At 42.8% G+C, this 13,882-nt stretch overlaps 1 protein-coding gene and 1 pseudogene across 1 annotated transcript in view; both read right to left on the bottom strand.

Annotated features, from left to right (window-relative positions):
- Window positions 1-13,882, bottom strand: part of FHL1 (four and a half LIM domains 1) — a 60,989-nt gene that overhangs the window by 46,955 nt on the left and 152 nt on the right. The window lies entirely within an intron of this gene.
- Window positions 1,931-13,864, bottom strand: LOC137217334 (chromobox protein homolog 1 pseudogene; annotated as a pseudogene).

The raw sequence follows: 13,882 nt of genomic DNA on the forward strand, positions 1-13,882 counted from the left end.
TTTTGACAGATGCTGAAGTTTTTTGTTTTTTGAAACAAAACAAAAAAACCCAACCCTTTCCGGGAATTCCCTGGCGGTCCAGTGGTTAAGACTCCCACACTTCCACTGCCCAGTGCCTGGGTTTGATCCCTGGTAGGGGAACTAAAATCCCACAAGCCGCGTGGTGTGGCCAAAAACAAACAAACAAAAAAACACCAAACCAAAAAAACGTTTCCAGTACCTTCTGAGGAGCAATAAATCTCCTTACCTCAAGACCATTTTAATTGCTGTAGCTTTGTAAAGGCAAGTTTCACAGGAACGCTGTAATGCACATCATTCATTTCTTTTCAGTGATTCATGGTTTCAAAGACTGACTATAACATAGCCCTGCAAACATATTCAACTCTGATTATGTGAAAACCAACCATTCACAACTCTCAGACCTCCAGTATGGCCCCAAAAAAACGAGTCTGAAGAAATTCTTGGACCACAAAACAAAAAGTAAGAAAAACAGTCTCCAAGATGACATCTGACATGTTGGAATTAGTCTGCTGATGACTTGGTCTGGAGATGTTTAAAAAACAGCTTTGTCATGAGAAAGCAGAGCAGTGTAAGAGAAGTAGCATCGGGAGACAGAAAAGAGGAGGAAGAAAACTGGGAAAGGAAAGCAGGGACGGGCAGAAACAGTCGAAATCGGGAGTGGCAGATGGACACGAGATGCAGGACAGAGTGGCAGCAATGGAAAGGAGAGCCAGCTAGACATAAAAGGACGGTGACAGGAATTATTTTGAGGGGGTGAGTGAGGAAGGGACAAAGTGCGTCTCAACACTCTAGCCCTTAAATTGCCTAATCATTCATTCAACTGAATATATCAATGGGAAAGCAACATTCAGCATGTTAAAAGCCGGCTTTGCACGTTAAGTGTGTAAAGATGGTACACCTTCCATCCACTGAAAATTCCCTCTGAAACCCATTTCAAATCTTTTGGAAGGCTCTAGGGATAGGGTTATTCCTGAATGATGATTACATACACACACTAGCTGGAGGTATAGACCTACAGGTGTAAAACATTTATTCTGATGCTTTCATTTTTAATTTATGAATAAGTGTGAAGCAAAATTCAAATTAGTTTATTTGTCCTGTCCTTGGGGGATCTGACATCTCACCCTACCTACTTCAGAAGAACATATACTGCTTCTCTGTTTTATCAGGATTGTTTCTCTCTTGGTTCTGATTTCCCTTCAATCCAAGTATGTAATGAGGCTATTCAATGAAGAGACTGTGGTTTACTTGCAGGCAAAATCTTCAGTACTCGCCTTTAGGCCACCAGGGAAAGGTTCTAAGAAGTCAAACCTGGAATCTCCTTGTCACATTATTTGATCTTAAATATAGAGAAGAAAACAGCGTTCTGGATTTAGAGCTCGTCTTTGGATTGAGAAAGATCCAGAAACTTTCAAATCTCAGTTTATAGAAAGCAGCTCTCACACAAAAGCAGATCAGTGGTTGCCTGGGGAAGGATGCGCTGCAAAAGGCTCTATGCCTCTGCCGCAACTTGTGAAGCTGTATGCCTTAACTGGACGCAGTTTACTGTACATAAATGATACTCCATACAGCGGGTATTAAATCATCTTGATAATCATTCCACAGTGTACACGTGTATCAAATCATCACATTGTACACTTCATTTTTGTCTATTTTCTTGTTATTTTTTAAACCATGTTTTAAATTGAAGTATAGTTAATTTACAATGTTGTGTTAGTTTCAGGTGCACAGCAAAGTGATTCACTTATCCATATATGAATATATCTATTCTTTTTCAGATGCCTTTCCATTACAAGATATGGAATATAGTTCCCTGTGCTATACAGTAGGTCCTTGTTATCTATTTTGTTTTTAGTGTGTTTTTTAATAAATCTATACTTTCATTAAGACAAAAACTGACAGTGTTGGTATGAAGTTTAACAGTTAAACAAAAGTTTTCACAGAAACCTAACACATGCCTAAAATGATTTTACAGTGGAGTTCTAGATGCAGGTCTAGACGATGTCAAGAACTGATGGATCTCATGATTCAAGACAGCATTTTGGGTTTTAGTTAATTCTTAGGATTAAAAAAAAATTGTTTTGTTTTAAAGTGAACCACTGCCCCAGTATGAAAGTTTAATCTTCTCCTGAGACCAGGGCTTCAGAAATCATTCAACTCCTGAAGTGATTCAGTGAATTTGTGCTGTCAGTGACTGAACCCTGCCACCAATGGTTTCAAAGTTCAAAAAACAGAGGCTCCAAGAGTTTTCCACCCTAAGAGCATCGGCCCTTGCCTTTCCCTACTCTCCCACCTCCTATACCACCCTCTGCCCTTCCCCAAATACTTCAGCCAGTGGCTTGGGTGGAGAAGCTGACATTTATAACTTCGTAACTGGAAAAGAAAGGGTCTTGTCAATTTCAAGAATTAGCACCTCTAAGACAGAATGACCTGCCTGCATATACACTCCAATAAGACTTTTCCTCCTCAACCAGTTTCCATCCCACAGACCACAGCTTTGGTAACTTCTTAACTGGCTTAGTCCTTTGTTGGGAACAGCATTAAGCTCAGGCAGGGAACACGTTGGCTTCTAAGTTTCAGGCATTCACAGCTTTTAAACAGTGTCTCAGTCCTCATTTAGGCTGCCAATGACATTTTTTGAAAGGATGAAATATTCTGGACACAGAACCAAATCATCATTAGTTGTTCTTTCCTTTGTTTCACCACTTCCCCCATCAGGCCCCAAATTTTAACAAAAATGACCCTAACCCACCTCCCTTCTTTCCCACCTCATCCCTCCCGCCCCAAATAATACACCAGTAATACTCAAAAACTACATACATGCTATGCTGTAAAAATGCAGAGTTAACACTATTGGGAAGAAGGCTGTGGGTTGTGGAGATGCTCTTTGAAGATCTACAGTATCTTTTGCTCTCCCACATCTCATTCTGCAAGTTTTGTCCTTCATAGAAGGCTCTTTGCTTTTCTCAGCAAAGTTCAGAATGGGTTGTCTTGAAACACTGACCGTCCTTCCCCTCCACTGGGATGGGTGTGCAAACTATACAGCATGGAGCGTTTTTAAAGCACTTGGGCTGCTGTAGGGCACAGAAACTATACTGGCTCTTCAAAGGACATCTTCTCAAGCCCCCTCTACGGTGTCAAGACAAGTAGAACTCTTTCTTTCCCCACTTGAAACCCACAGTCAGATGTGACAGGGGCTGGTAGTCAGGAGAGTTAATTCTTGCTATCTTTTTTGTCATCATCCTCCGAGGGGTAGGAATGCCACGTCAGCCTTTTCTCATAGGAGGATATGACAACCTGTGGGCACTTGACATTGGCCTCCTTGGCAGGGACCAGGTCAGCCTCATCAGTTTTTCCACTTCGTCAGGAACATGAGCTCTCCACTGGAGTCTGTAGCTCCAATAATCTGCTCCGGTTCCAAACCCCGGGCAAAGCCTCGTGGCTTTTCTGACTCTTCTTTCTTCTTTGGTTTGCTCTCCTCCCCCTTATCTTACACATCAGAATCAGCTTTGCACTTGCCTCCCTCTGATTTAGCTGTCTCGTGTGCCTTTTTCTGTGACTGCAGGAACTCGGCAATGAGGCCGGGGCGATCCAGGTTTTCTACTGGTTCCCATGTGCTGTCCTCATCGGAGGACCCCTTCCACTTTAGGAGGTGCTCCACTTGGCCCTTTACCACTTGACGCTCGAGAACTTTTTCCACCACTTGTTCTTCTTCCTCTTCTTCTAGCACCTCCTCCACTTTCTTCTTGTTTTGTTTTCCCCACAGTGCCCTCCAGCTTTCCGGTATAAAGGGTGAGGCTGCTCAGAGCGAGAGGAATCGGTGCCGCGCTACTGGCGCATCTTGTCGGGCTGGCCGGGGGAGTGGCGACCAGAAAAGCAACAAGCCTGCTGACCGTGGCTGAGCCTCTCCCTGAAGCGTCCCTCCCCTCAGCCGAACCTCTGTTTTGTATACGGTAGTGTGTATCTGTTCATCCCAAACTCATCTATCTATTGTAACTTATTTAAAATAGATTTATTTATTGTACCATGTGGTACACTTTAACTATATACAATTATATCTATTATTCTTTAATAAATTGGGGAGGGTTTGATATTTTAAAAGTGTCTCTAACAAAGGCCGACTGCTTTATCTGTAGATGCGAGTATGCATTTTCACCTCCTATTAGCTGGGCTGCTTGGCTTCTTTCCTTAGTGTGGTTAGGTGTGCTTACTACACTGGAAAATTCTGCATCTTATGGCCTAGAAGGGAAGGGCCTAGAATTTGAAAATTTGAACTGACCCTGGCATCTGGAGACACAGAACCTTTGACAAGGAACTTAAAGTGTCTCCTTAGCTTCTAGAAGCCATCTGCCTGAGGACTTTTTATAAAAATCGTTTTAAGTATGTGAAACTACCATTATTTACAGGGTGTTTCTTACAAACTATTGAAAAACATACATTTTTGTTAATTCAAATGTCTAAATCCACTACTATGGCTTAGTGATACAAAAATTTTTGGAATTTATGTGTGTGTGTGTGTGTGTACGCTTTAGTCTCTAAGAAACCTGGGAGGGGCACCTGTTACTTCAGTTCAACTGGTCACACGAAAGTACAGATGATTGATTATGTCTATAGACAGACGCTGGCCATCAGCTTCCCAAACAAGAATAAAGTCTAATACTAGACCCGGCAGAAATTCAGTGAAAAACCAGCCCTTAACCTCTTCCTAATAAATCACACATTTTTAATCTGACAGGAGCCAAGCAGCCTTATCCGCACTCTAAAAGTGAAAGTGAATAACAAAACTTGTTAATCGAGTAGAGAAATTTACTTTTGTACCATCCTCGTCAAAACAACCTTGACGGTAACATCTCTACACTCCCATCTCTACACTCCCATCTATCCCATCTATCTACACTCCCATCTATCCCATGTTCTAAAGCACATTTAGAACTCGGTGGATATTGCAAATTCTTGTGATTAGAAGGTCTATGGAACATTTTATGCTTTGAATATATGTAAGAACCAGAGTTTTTTTGGTTTGTTTTATTTTTGGTTTGTTAATTTAATTTTTTTAACATCTTTATTGGAGAATAATTGCTTTATAATGTTGTGTTAGTTTCTGCTGTATAACAAAGTGAATCACCTATATGCATACATATATGCATACATATATCCCCATATCCCCTCCCTCTTGCGTCTCCCTCCCTCCCACCCTCCCTACCCCACGCCCCTCTAGGTGGTCACAAAGCACCAAGCTGATCTCCCTGTGCTACGCAGCTGCTTCCCACTAGCTGTCTATTTTACGTTTGGTAGTGTATATATGTCCATGCCACTCTCTCACTTTGTTACAACTTACCCTTCCCCCTCCCCATACCCTCAAGTCCATTCTCTAGTAGGTCTGTGTCTTTATTCCTGTCTTACCCCTAGGTTCTTCATGACATTTTTTTCCTTAAATTCCATATATATGTGTTAGCATACGGTATTTGTCTCTCTCTTTCTGACTTACTTCACTCTGTATGACAGACAGGTCCATCCACCTCATTACAAATAGCTCAATTTCGTTTCTTTTTACGGCTGAGTAATATTCCATTGTATATATGTGCCACATCTTCTTTATCCATTCATCTGTCATTGGACACTTAGGTTGCTTCCATGTCCTGGCTATTGTAAATAGAGCTGCAGTGAACATTCTGGTACATGACTCGCTTTTTTTTTTATATATCTTTATTGGAGTATAATTGCTTTACAATGGTGTGTTAGTTTCTGCTTTATAACAAAGTGAATCAGTTATACATATACATACCTTCCCATATCTCTTCCCTCTTGCGTCTCCCTCCCTCCCACCCTCCGTATCCCACCCCTCTAGGTGGTCACAAAGCACCGAGCTGATCTCCCTGTGCTATGCGGCTGCTTCCCACTAGCTGTCTATTTTACATTTGGTTGTGTCCATATGTCCATGCCACTCTCTCACTTCGTCCCAGCTTACCCTTCCCCCTCCCCGTGTCCTCAAGTCCATTCTCTACGGCTGCATCTTTCTTCCTGTCCTGCCCCTAGAACCAGAGTTTTTAGGTGCGTGAATAAAATATAAATCCCACAAAATGTAGAGTGCTGGCAACCAAGACTTACTTTGGCTGCTCTTCTCTTTTCCTAGGTTTCACTGCACTTACAAAGCCGGTACACGTGTATCTTCTATCTGTGTATTTTACACCCATAGTAGCTCCAAAATGAAGCTCAAGCAAATCTCATTGGTTTAAATACAGAGCAAAACCCATTACCAGAAGAGCAGTACAGTGTGCTGCAGGAAGCTGGGAAGAGCTGGCGGCTCGCTGACAGTGCACATATTCATTAGCAGGCAATAATGAGGAACAGGAGGGGAAGCTACTTCACAGCACAGCCCTATAGGCAAGGGGACAGTTTTCTCACTTGTTCCAATAGTAAGCCCTTGGCAGTGAGGATCCATATTCATTATTTCACGTAGCTTTAGCGTTTGCTGGAGCCCTGGCCACAGAAAAGGGATGATTTTGTGTTCACAGGTTTACATGTGTACACAGCCTATGTAATCTCCAGATGTATTTTGTTGAATTCTATTCTAACAGTGACATTTCTGTATCAAGGGACACCAGATCTCACCCGACACCTGTTCTGGAGAGCAGCTTCCCTGACCATCCTAGGCTGGAAAACGGACCTGGCCCAGGTTGGGGGTAACTGTAATACTGGCAAATGCGGGAAGGGGAAGACGCAGCGGCAGGTAAACTTGATGACGACTCTGGAGCCCGGAAAAATTAAAGTGGGCAGAGTCCATTGGACCGAAAAAAGGTCACCCTGAGAGTAAAATAGACACCCAGGCAAAGGAGACACGAAGAGAGAGGGGCCCACACAGCTACAGAAAGCACAAAGAGGGCGAAGAAAGAAAGGGCGGGAAGCTGAAGAACTTATTTTTTTTTTAACAGCGCCAGATTTAAAACAACGACCGCATGTGAGGGTGCGCGCGCATGCGCTTGTGCCAGCATTTGCCATAACTTCCTGAGTTTGGAAGCAAATGCACTTTACAATTTCTTTCCCACAATTTGAACTTTACCACAATTTTAACAGACATTTCGTTTTATAAAGGAAAAGAAAACTTTCATGCAGCGATGGCTCCAATTGGGGTCTTTCAGGCTAGTATGTGTAAAGACTCTTACGAAGTCGTTGCTGCATTTCTGTGACTATGCATATTCCATAGGCCTTGGTACTTGTACTTGCTCCCTAGGCCAGAGGAAATTAAAGGCTAGATGCACAAAAGAGGCTCCCCACCACTAATATTCAATTTCAGTAAAGCAAATAATATGATAAATTTCTGCAAACAACTGTTTTGATCATTTTCTGAAATTAGGAAAAAATTGGCCTTTTTGGTATCCTTCAGTATACAGTTAATATACTTTCACCATAATACCTTGTTCTTTTGAGGGACAAGCCAACAAAAAGTTCTGGCTGTGAAGAGTTTTTGATTAGGAAATTAAAACTTACCTACGTATGGAGGACCTAAAACTTCAAATTGGAACTCTGACATTAACACATCACATGACCTTGGATCAGGTGTTTGGCCCCTTTGAGCCTCAGTTTTCTCACCTCTAAAACAAAGCAGGGGGGCGGGGTCTTGACAGCCCTTTCTAGCGCTGAAATTCTACTACTCAACTTGGAGGAGAAAGAATTTTAAGGAGCTTACATGAGGAGGCCACATGATCATTCTCTAACTCTCGGGTGGCGTTCCCATTTCACTCTTCATGACCATGACTTCTATCTAGAGATGCGACAGTAATTCAGAGGATCTTTTGGTAAAATTTTTAAAAAACCTTAGACTACACTTATAAGTTGGAGATTCTGCAATGGACTTGAGTCCACCATGAAAAAAATCACTGCATTTAACAAAGAAATACAAAACATTGTCACTAACTTCTGGGTGGTGGATTATAACTGACTTTTATTTTCTTTAGGCTTGTCTGTATTTTCTAAATTTCCCTACAATGAAAAAGTACCACTCTTATCATTTAAAAAATAGATTTTCAGAAGGATTAGTGCATTCTTGCAAGTTTTACCAGATCTCTCAAGTCTACTCTAAAATCACGGGGGGGCGGTGATATGAAGTCAGACAGTATCACAACGCGTGTCTGCACACAGTGGTTGATTACCCAAGTGGCTGGCCGCTGTAGTCAGAATCAGGACATCATTATTATAATCAGAATCTATGGCTCACAGTCCTACGTGGAAATCAAAACATACGTTTTATCTAAATAACTTTTTTTTTCCAGCATCCTGGCCCTTGAGAAGCATGGTTAAAATTCCTTTCCAGTTTAAAGTAAATGAAATGAAACATGAGGTACTTCTTCTACCCACAAAAAAAAAAAAAAAAAAAAAAAAAAAAAGCTTTCCAGACAAAATATGGTTGCTATTGGGCTGGTTTTTTTTTTTTTTTTCTCTTGCTATGCTCTAAAACACAACACATCAAAAGTTAAAATAAATATTTAGCTGTCAAAACAAAACACACCCCCCATATGGAAAACACAAATATTGAATTTGATGACGCTTGTTATAAAAACAACGTCCACAGCAAAAATAAATGTTTAAATTGTGTACAAAGACTACAAAACTAAATGCTATCATTGTTAAGTTCTATACGACAGTCCAAAAAAGGTTGAAGGTAAGCTGCGGAAAGGATATAAACATAATTAGGTAATTTCCAGCTTCACCACCATAAAAAGTACAATTTTCGAGGAAGATAGACAATAAAGTTCCCCAAAATGACAACTGCAGGCTCGGTGAGGGTAGATCTCTAGAACAAACTCCACGTTCAGCTGAATTCTCCTCAGTTGAGGAAGGTATAGCATTATAGTTCACCTCTCCTTTCTCCACCCGGATGTGATCTGTGTCTACAACACATTACCTCCGAAACGACTTTTTACCCAGGACCAGTCACTCACCTCTCTGCAGCAGGGTCCTCGCCTCACTCCCCTTCAGCAACACCAAGCTCCAGACCAAGCAGCCAGGGACAGTGGCTTAGTCACACGACTGAAGTTCAAATCCCAACTCTGCCGCTTATTAGTTGTGCAATCTTAGACAAGTTACTTAACTAGCCTCATCTATGAAATGTGCATCATAACCACTTTGCAGAGTTCCTCTGAGGATCAAATTACATAATGGGTGTAAATTCAACCCACATATTTTCTAGAACTAGCGTAGGCCTTCGAGTAACCAGTTCCCTTTCGCCCCCTACTCCTGGCCACTTACTCCAAGTATGATCAAGTTTAACGTTCATGGTTTTAATTACTCTCCAGCAAACTCAATGGTATACAGCACATGTAGTAATTTTAATTTTGTTAAGACTTTGAATAGAGCACACAGCAAGGGAGACAGTATGACGTTGTGCTCAAAACCATGAACTTCTGAGGGGTAAGACAATCTTAATTTTGATGTCTCCTAACCGTGCCCAGCTGTGCAACCGAGGGCAAATTACTTTACCTCTCTGAGCCTGGTTCTTAATTTAAAAATGAAGAGACTAGACAAATCATGATTTGGGTCGATGTTCAGGTACTAGTCACTTTAAAGACTAGTAAAGTAAGCTTGGCCAACAACTCAGTCACATCAAGACACTGTTAGTGTTCTCTACTCTCCTGAAGTTAAGTTCTACTGCATTTCATAGAGGAAATTACATCAACCTTAGCACTACTGACAATTTGGGTCAGATGATTCTCCAGTGTGGGGGACTGCCTCTTGCATCCTAGAATGTTTAAGCCCCTTGCCTGACCTCTACCTACTAGACACACCCCAAGCTGTGACTGCCAAAACTGTCTCCAGACATTGTTCAATGTCTCCTAGGGGACAAAACTGCCCCAGTTAAAAACCACTCGTCTAGCACTTTCTGCAGATGGGAATTCTCAGCCACCTCGGTAGGCAGCCCTGCAGGAGGACAAAGGTTTACTCGCCCTGCCATTTAGTCTTATCTACTCCTCTGGGCTCCATCATTCATTAGTACCTGTAATTCAAACGTGACCATAGAAAAATAAATTTTTTGGCCCAATTTGCTGTCAGAAGCTGCTTTAAGTCACAGGAAGGAATGCTGGCCTGGTTATCTTTTCACTACTCTATACAGTCATACAAAATGCTGAACTTTTAATATCAAGGAATCTGCTATGTCCTAATTACGTTACATAAAACGTTAAAAGGTCATTGACCTTAAGATGACTTATAAACCATGTTATTACCCAAACTAAGTATGTCTTCATTGGGAAGGTGAGATGGAATTTATGCAGTGACTAATACCCTGGAAAGAAACGGCTCCCCTGTTTGCATGGCTAAAGCATGTTTACTGTACATAAAGTGCTATGTTAAAGTCCAAAAGACTCTGGACAACTCTTGATTATTCACAACGAATTCACTGTCTATTTTTCATTTTAATAACTGCACCAGAAAGCAGGAGCCATTTCTTATCCACTGTGCATCCCAGCACCTAGCACAGAGCCTCCAACAGAGGCGGTCACTCAGTAAATGTTGGTTGAATAAATAAATGGTCATATATTCTGCTTAATTAAGTACTCTGTTGAAAAAAAAAAAAAAAAGAAACTTTCTTTGCTCTCGTTCAACAGGAGCTGAAAGAAAAGATCTTTTAAGAGAAAATAATTACAGTCTGCTCCCTTTTACTCCAAACCCAAACAACTGGAAAATTCAATTAACCAAAAAAATTTTGTAGGCAAAAGTTGGGGAAAGCAGCCAAACAGATAAGGCCCAAAGTTCAAGCAAGCACGAACATTTGTTCAACTCCCGCAAGATTATAAGAGCCAAAGCTGCTGGCACAAGAGGGCAAGGAGGCAGCCGGGAGGTGGAAGCAGGAAAACAGGGATGGATCAGTCTCAGGAGGTTAGCTGCCATCCGTCAGTGAACAGTTTTTTTGGTTTTTTTAACGTCAAAACTTTAGAGGTAAGAGTCAATGTCTTACGCAAAGCCTTGACTTACAAATTACTTTTCAAATGGATATGAGCAAAAATTTAAAGAATATTTAGAAAGATATCTGATCATATTTTTGTTAATTTTTCAAGGTTCCTTATCTTTTTTTTTCCCTTCTCCAGTCCCGCAGGGCAAACAACAGGTTCTTAAAAAGCTGCGCAAAAGACACTCCATTTACTCTTTTTGTCTAGAGAAACTTAAGGCCCACCACCATCACATGCTTCTCTCTGCAAAAGACTTCACCACTCTCAGCATTCTATTCATAAGAGAAAAAAACAGTCAGATTTAAATTGTATTCTTAAAGTATTATTTTAAGATCATTGCCCAGTATATAGAATGGGTATCACATTAACATTAGAAATGGTGCAAATAATAGTGTTTAAATGCATTCTCGGGGCTTCCCTGGTGGCACAGTGGTTAAGAATCCGCTTGCCAATGCAGGGGACACAGGTTCGAGCCCTGGTCCGGGAAGATCCCACATGCCGCGGAGCAACTAAGCCCGTGCACCACAACTACTGAAGCTTGTGCACTTAGAGCCCGTGCTCTGCAACAAGAGAAGCCACCGGAATTAGAAGCCCGCACACCGCAACGAAGAGTAGCCCCCGCTCGCCGCAACTAGAGAAAGCCCGTGTGCAGCAACGAAGACCCAACACAGCCAAAACTAAATAAATAAAATAAATAAATTTATAAAAAACAATAAATGCATTCTCGTCCACCTTTGAGACCAAAACCTCTATTTCCACTTAAAACATTTCCAGTTTATCATTTCCAGTACACAAGTAAATTATCATGTTTAAGTGGTCCATTAGTTTGATCCATATTAAATTAGCTTCAATTTCCTGGTATCATATAAGAGGAATTTTCCCAATTTAAATCTTACACCATTTTTTAAAAGTTTCACTCAAAAATCTAGACTTGGTTAAAAAAAACCCAAAAAACAAAAGAGCGCTTTCCTTCTCCAAAAATTCAATATGGGAATGGCAGCCTAGAATTTCAAAAACCATATATGGTTACAGAATCCATATGGTAGTCTTAGACTATATACTTATTGGTAGGTGGTTCACACAAATCATGGCGTATCTGACCAATTTCCTGTTGCATAAAGATTATATTTGCTCTGAAAAATGTTAAATAAGCATTTTTAAAGACTGAAGGTAAAGACTAGATTGGAACCTTATGTAACCAAAATGGGAAAGCACGTATAGCATCACCACATTAAAGGCCTAAACCTTTTCAATATGTATTCTTCCTAAGCAAATATGAGCATGAGTTTCCAAAGGCAAAGCTACCATCCCAGAAGCCCTTGCTTCCTCAGTGTAAAGAATGGGGAGGGTTCTGTTCCTGGAGACGAGCTGGGGAGGGAAAGGCTTTGCAAAATTCCAAGGGGCTCATAATTTAAATGTATGCTATTCTGCAAATGTTCACATTTCCAAAGAACAACATAAAATTTACATTAAAACTGTCTTAATCAAGATAACGAAAAAAAATTATTCCTGGTGCTCTATAAGCTTGCCATAGATTTGATAACCCAGGAAAGAATTACAGGCAATTACAAAATGATGGCTCCAATTAGGAAATCTGGATCTATTCCAAATTCAAATCAAAGGGGGCTCAGATAATCCCGATGGAGTAATTTAAATGAATATAGGGGACTTCCAGCAAAGACATACGTTTATTCTATTACTACGTCTTCTGAAAGCCAAGCAAAATGCTACAACGACGTATCTCTTGCACTTCAGGAAATTAAAAAACCAAACCTGGAGTCCCCCTAATAAACCTTGTTCTCTTCTTTTCCCAAGGGGTCTCGCTGGTACAGGGTTTTTATTGTAAAGGGCAATCAAAACAAACCTGAGAATCCCGCACAGTCTCAAACGCAGAAGATAATATAGCACCGAACACGAACCACACACAATCTTTCCTTGCTGATTTCCAAACCTCCACCTAGTCCTGGATGCCTGAGAAGAGGCCGCGAGGAATGGAAGAGAAAGAGAAACTTCGAAAGCAGAAACCTCTCTCCCAGAGCCTAGAACAGACGGCACCTTGTAGGGATTTCACGCTTTCTGAGACGGAAAGGTCACACCCTGCAGTTTTGAAAATCCACCTTCTAAGGCTCAACCCATGTTACAAAACCTTCCTCCTGCTTCTCTAGGTTTCGCGCTGGAGCTGAAACCCCCCCTCCCCCCACCCCCATTCGCCAACACCCTCCCCCCGCCATCCCCTTAGAGAAGAACCAGCGCGGCTCCCCCCTCCTCCCCACCACAGCATCCCCGACGAGCAAACCTTGGAAGCCCCTCACCTCCACTCCCTCCCACGCCCACCCCCGCCCACCTCGTCGTGCGAACCGAGGCCGGTTCCCCTTCACTCCCTCCCCGTCCTCGAGGAGGAAACCGAGGGGAGCCCTCTACTTCATCTTCACCCGCTCTCCCCACCGTCTACCTCTCTCCCAGCCGGTTATCCTCGTTGAGAAAACCGAGAGGTGCCCCCCACCTCGCCCCACTCCCCCCACTGCCCGCCATCCTCGGGCAGAAAGCCCAGGGAACCCCTTCCCTCTCTCTCCACTCCCCACCATTCCGCAGAGGAAACCAGGGAGAGCCCCCTCCTCCCTCCCGCTTCCCCCAGCTCCAGGCGCTCCCGGTCCCCTCCGCCCGCCACCCCTGCGGCGAGAGCCCGAGGGAGGCTGAGGCACGCACCGGCGGGAGGGCAGAGGAGGGGACCCCGCGGCCGGCCATCCCGCAGCCCCCGTCCCCGGCCGGCCGGCCGGCCGGCCGAGGCCCGAGGCCCCAGATACCCGCCCCGGGGGCCAGCCCGCGACCGGCGGCGGCGGGGCAGGAGGGCAGCCGCTCCCCCGGGACGCGGGCCCGCTGGGCGGGAGGCACACACGCATGCACGCACAGGCGGAGAG

The sequence above is a fragment of the Pseudorca crassidens genome, chromosome X (assembly GCF_039906515.1).
Source record: "Pseudorca crassidens isolate mPseCra1 chromosome X, mPseCra1.hap1, whole genome shotgun sequence".
Taxonomy (NCBI): Eukaryota; Metazoa; Chordata; class Mammalia; order Artiodactyla; family Delphinidae; genus Pseudorca; species Pseudorca crassidens.